The following is a 6,296-nucleotide window of genomic DNA, read 5'->3' as shown; positions in this document are numbered from 1 at the left end:
CGAAAACCGTGACCCTACCGCGATGACATAATCGCAGAGGGCAAATCTGCGCATTCCCAAGCACTCAGTACCCTAAACCTAACCCTAAAACAAACCCCTAAACCTAATCCTAACTCTTACCTTAATTGAAATCGGCTTTCTGCTGCAGCGCCGTTTTAAAGCGCCCTTCTGTTGCCGCACTGTTGTTGCGGCGGTGATGACGCACGGTGATGATGTCGCGGCTTTAGCGCCGCGATTTTATCACCGCGATTTTGACGAGCGCGGTTTTGTCGTGCCACGCTGGGATCCAACAACACACTACACTCTGAAACCCTATTTTGGCCTAGTTTTAATGCATCTGGATGAGTAGGGAAGGTAGGGTATGAACAGTTTACCTTATAAAAGTTAAAGGTCAATAAGAGATCGAAAGAAAAGGGTAAAAGGGGTTAAATCTATTCACAGCACCAGGTGGTTCTTTTAAGGTTTATTCTACAGAGGAAGAAAGGGTCAACTAAATTCAGGAAGAGGCCAGCAGGGCTAGTAGTCAGGAAACCGCAAAAGATAAGAGTTTTCTTTCAGGAAGTGGAAAGCTTGTCTTAAAGAAGGGAACAAATTGGAATACAAACTTGGCAGAAAAAGGGTAAAATGGTCAGGAAAGCAAAAGGAAGAATGTGGAGGAAGAGGACTAGGAGGAGTAGAATCATAGAGGCATTGCTTTCTGGTTCCCTCAGATTTAAAAGTTGTTGAGTAGGAGTATAGTTTTAGACCATCGAAATCACCCTCAGATTCATTCTTCTATATAGTCTTAATATTTAATTACTCTAAATTCTGTGAGTATTTATAGAAAAAAAATAGCACATTGAGATAATACCAGGAGGAAATCTTGAGAAACTACCTAATCTTCAGGTCCTGGTGGCATCTACCCAAGAATTCTTAGAGTTCAAGTGTGAAATATTTGGGCAAAAGTTGTTACTACATTCAGATTTTGGTGCTGGAGAACAGGAATGACTGACACATTTTTTTAACCAAAAATGATCCAAAGGAGATAACTGTGAGCGTGGATGAAAGTAATCTTGTCAACATAGCAACTTGAATTTTAAAAAAAAACTAACAAAAAAAAATCATCAAGTTTTTTTGAGTCATTACAGTGTTATGTTTATAAGCCTGTCCTCATTATTGTTAGCTTGTTTGTGTTGGTAGTTCCTTCATTGGGGTGTTGTTTAACTTGATTGTTGGCCTAATGTTAAAACTACCAATGCAGACAAACAAGCTAACAGTACAGTAGTCCTTGACTTACAACACTTCATTTAGTGACCATTCAAAGTTACAACAGCACTGAAAAAAATGACCTGTGACTCTTTTTCACAGTTACAAACTTTGCAGCATCCCCATGATCGTGTGATCAAAATTCAGACGCTTGGCAACTGGGTTCATATTTATGACCGTTGCTGTGTCCAAGGTCATCTGTTCACATTTTGCGACCTTCTGACAAAGTCAATGGAGAAGCCTGATTCATTTAACAACTGAGATACTAACTAATCAACTGCAGTGCTCCATTTAACCATCGACAAGAAACGCCGCAAAACAAATATCCCATTTATCAACAGAATTTTGGGCTCAGTTGTTGTTGTAAGTTGAGGACTATCTGTAAACAGCAGCCCAATTAAAGAACTACCAAGACCACTCCCACCAACACCAAAAGGCACACCACTGAGAGTAAATGAACGAGACCAAACCCCATTCCCTTCTAACGTGAATTATGATGTTACCTAGTTTGGTAATGAAAAGTCTGCAAAAAAATAACCAAGCTGAAAGAGCACAAAGGACTCCACAGTTCAGCCCTCAGCTACAAATATTTTATCAGAAAGCAGAATAGGAATAAAATACCAGTTTTCTCAGCAATATGCATAGTGGAATCCCTTAGAACAGGGCCCCCCAAGCTGTGGGCCATAGCCGTTTGCAACCGGGATGGGGAAATGGCCAGCAAACACAAGTGTGTGCACACATCCTCATTTGTGCGAGCAGTGAGTAAGAGTGAGCACTCTGTATGAGCGACAGGCACACATGCACGGTGCTTGTGCAAATGGAGCTGCATATGCACCCCTGCTTGTTGGCCAATCACAAAACCATCCCATTCTCCCCGCCGGTTCGCAAAACCAGATACATTGGGGTAGATTACTGCTGGGACCATTGCTTTTTGATTTGTTCATAAAGGATCTTGACTTCAAAGTAAGCAATATGCTGGCCAAGTTTGCGGATCATACTGTTCTTTGTGGTAAAAATTAGAAGTCATTGTGAAGTGTTCCAGAAGAATCTTCCTCAATTGGGTGAACAATCAGCCGCATGCAAATCGAATTCAGTTTAAGGAAGTGCACATTTATGTACCTTGGGGCAACCAAAACTAACATGTATGCCTTATGGAGTATGAGCTGTCTTTAATGATCTTAGTATCATATTAGATAGGTGGATGGTAATGACATATTGTGTAGCAGCTGTAAATTCCAGCCTAAGAATTAAGTATCGGCAAAAGTTTGTCAATATAGGAACAAAACATTACATTTTCATCTGAACCACATCTCAAAGCTCCTCCTGGGCAATTCCAGGGACAGTTTTGAAGTTTCTGGGAGTAAATTTATTTATCTGTTGGATTTATAGGGCTGCCCACTCAAACAGTTTGACTCGGGGGGGGGGGTATACAACAGGAATGAGCTGCCCCCGGAGCTTCGTATAAACCCCGACCTCCGATCCTTCCGATGCGCCCTAAAAAGTTGGCTTTTCCAGCAAGCCAGCCTGGCCTGAACAAAACAAAATAAATTATTTATTATTGTTAATTTTAATCGGATTTGTTTTTAAAAAATGTTATTGTTAATCTTAATTGGGTTTGTTTTGGATATTCTATTTAATTTTTTAAAACTTTTTGTAATATGTGTTTTTTTAATGTTGTACGCTGCCCTGAGTCATTGGGAGAAGGGCGGCATATAAATACAATAAACCAAACCAAACCCAAAGCAAAAAAAAAGCACTGTCACGTTCTGGTGTCCCGCATAAGAAAAGCAAACAACACAGGTTGGTGTTAAAATTTTTATCTGGAAATGCAGACCATGCAGACGAAGCAGCCATCCAAAAGGAATTAAAGTTTGTACTACCATGGTTAGTTCACTCACCCCCTATATTGTGTTCCACCTGCCTTGTGTGTACACCCCTCTCCTCGTAATGACTGCTTGCCGCTAACATGGCCACTGCAGACCGGCCATGCCCCTAGCTGCCCATCCTGGCTTATCTCGCTCAGTTTCCTGCTTCCACCCACGATCCGACAATCAGCTGTTTCCCTTCATGATCAGCTGGGTCAGGGCCCTGCTAGCCAGGCGGCAGCCCCGGGGAAGCAGGAGCAATGCGACGTGGGTGTGTGTCTGGAACACCGTCTCAGGTGGCGGCTCCTCCCCATCAGGATAGTGTGGTTGTTAATGTCCATGCATGCAAGTCCCAAATGGCGGCCCCGGGCTGTCCGGCGGACCGGGGCTGACAAGAGCAAGATGCAAGAGAACCACATAACATTCAAGTATATATAATATATAAATATAAACTCTCAAATGGCAGCCAAACATAATAAAACAACCGAAAGGGGACTCCACTCAGCTGGACCTAAATGCCTGAGGAAAAAGCCAGGTCTTTCATCAATTTCATAAAGGTGAGCAGGGTTGGGCTTTGTTTATTGAGGGGAGATTGTTTCAGAGGGTCTACGACAATTTGCCACAGCCAACTTGCCATGGCCACTCACTGTAGGACAAGAGTGTCACTAATATCAAAGAAATAGCGGAGTTGGATCATTAAGGAAAAGATGCAAAAGGAGGGACAAAAATGAAATGTGAATGACAAAAATTAAAATATTTTAAAATTTATTTTCGTGGTTAAGTTTTCTGACAGTGAGTTGTCCCATGGCAAGTTGGCTATGGCAAGTTTTCCTGTAGCAAGTTGGTTGCTGTGAGTTGGTTGTGGGTGAGTTGGCCATGGTAAGTTGTCCCATTCTGGATTCAGAGCACAGCTGCAGCCTTAGAAAAGACGGGTTTCCTCGGTCCCATAAGGTAAAAAAGTTTCAATGATGGAACCTGTAGCATGCCTTCCTTATGGCAAACTTGTGGGCAGATGACACCTGCAGGTAACCCAGTGTTTGCTATGTAGGGCTTTAAAGGTGATAGTCAGCACTTGAATCATACCCAGAAATCATTATGATGTAACAGTTACGTGGGCATATCAAACTAGTTCTGGCCAGAACTACGCACGCTGCTCCATTCTAGATTAAAGGAAGCTGGATAGTCTTCAGGAGCAGCCCCATATAGAGTGCATGAGAGTAGTCCAATTGAAAAACAACTAAAGCATGAATGACCATGATCAGGGCCTTCCAGAATGGATGCAATTGAGGCATACAGTTGTGTAAATGTTTCCTAGCTACACATCTTTTTGAACAGGAGCTGTGTGTCCAGAAGTGCCAGATTATGCACCAAGTCTGAATGGGATAGTGCTGCCCCATCAAGAACCAGAGATGGAAATATTTTATTTTTAATTTTTTTAAAATAATTTTTATTGAATGTTTTAATCTTTAAAAACAGAAAGAATTGAATTGAATTGAATTTATTGCACTTATATGCCGCCCTTTTCCCCAGAGGGGACTCAGGGCGGCTCACAATCCAAGTCAGGGAAGGGGATACAGATAAGGGATAAAAAGACAAACAAAACAATACACAATTTAAAAGCACACAACAACCATACCATTCGAGGGGGGAGGGGAAAGAAAAACACAAGAAGAAAAAGCAAAACATGCATAACAATATAAAGTAATTATACATCCTTCTGTAAAGATGGAAATATTTTAATTCCCATACTGAGGGGACCCCACTTAATCTTGGCAGGGTTAAGCTGTAGCATGTTCTTCCCCATCCACACTGCCAGTTTCTGAACACTAGAACAGGACCTCAACAGCTTCACTTGGATGGCCAGGAATAGAGATGCATAACTAGTACAATCTGCATATTGATGACACCTCACCTCTACTGGCAGATGCCCTCACCCAGCAGTCTCATGTAGACATTGAAAAGGCACCCACAAAGCAGAGGACTAGGGCTCAACCATTCCCTGTCCACCAATACCATCTTGAAGCACCCACAGAGGAAAGAGGAGATCCACCACAAAATCATACCACATAATTCCCTTAAATTCCCAGAAAGTTACCATGGATGAAGATATCAAAGGCCACTGAGAGATCAAAGAGAGCCAGAATAATCCTGTCTGAGGCTTAAAGAGTCCCACCACCCCTGTTTCAGGCTCAGCCTAGAAAGGGCAGATTTGTGACTGGATGAAAGTTGGTCAGATCAGCTGGATCCAAGAATGGACTCTTGAGAAGAAAGAATATTACCACCTTTCATTCATTGGCATCCTTCAGTCTCAAAAGACTATGGTATCGTTCTCTGGAAAGAGGTCTTAAAACAGCATCTGGTACGGCTAAAAAGGCCAATTCGGGAGTGGCAATCCCTTCCACGCTGAGGGCAGATACGTTCTGTCCCTTGCCCAGCCCCCAGATTTCGCTGGTTCCGGGACTGCCTCTTTGCCTCAGCCTGCCGAACAAGCGTCTCTTCAAATTGGAGAAGGCCACGCTGCGTCTTTAGCCTCCAAGCTGAATGATCAGAGGTCAAGGTTCCCCAACTGTTATGTCCATTCCCAAGGCCTTTAGATCCCTCTTGCAGATATCCTTGTATCACTCCCTTTCACAGCCAGCATAATCATCCCTCTCTCAAAGAGGCATTTACCATCATAGGGTATGTGATGGTAAATCCTTGTATGTAATTAGCAAACATTGTATTGCTAATTAGAGCTTATAAAACTTAATGCTAGACCAATCGTGGAATATTATTCAACTGTCTGGAATCCCTACCATATATCTGACATCAGTACAATCGAGCAGGTTCAGAAGTATTTCACACGAAAAGTTTTGCACTCTTTTGTACAAAATAAAATTCCCTAGGCTACTAGGCTCAAAAATCTCGGTTTGGATAACTTAGAACTGTGTCACTTGCAGTCAGACCTAGGTATTGCATACAAAATTATGCGTAGTAATGCTTTACCTGTAAATGTTTTTTTTTCTGTTTTAATCGCAGTAATATGTGTGCAAACAACTGCTTTAAACTCAATATAAATCGTTCTAAACTTGACTGTAAAAAATATGGTTTCTGTAATAGGGTTGTCATAGTCTGGAATGCTCTACCCGATCCAGTTGTGTCAGCTACAAATTTTCATAGTTTCAATCACAAATTGAGTTCCTTACG

This window comes from Thamnophis elegans, chromosome 4, assembly GCF_009769535.1.
Source record: "Thamnophis elegans isolate rThaEle1 chromosome 4, rThaEle1.pri, whole genome shotgun sequence".
Classification (NCBI taxonomy): domain Eukaryota; kingdom Metazoa; phylum Chordata; class Lepidosauria; order Squamata; family Colubridae; genus Thamnophis; species Thamnophis elegans.
Note: the sequence above shows the minus strand (reverse complement) of the source record.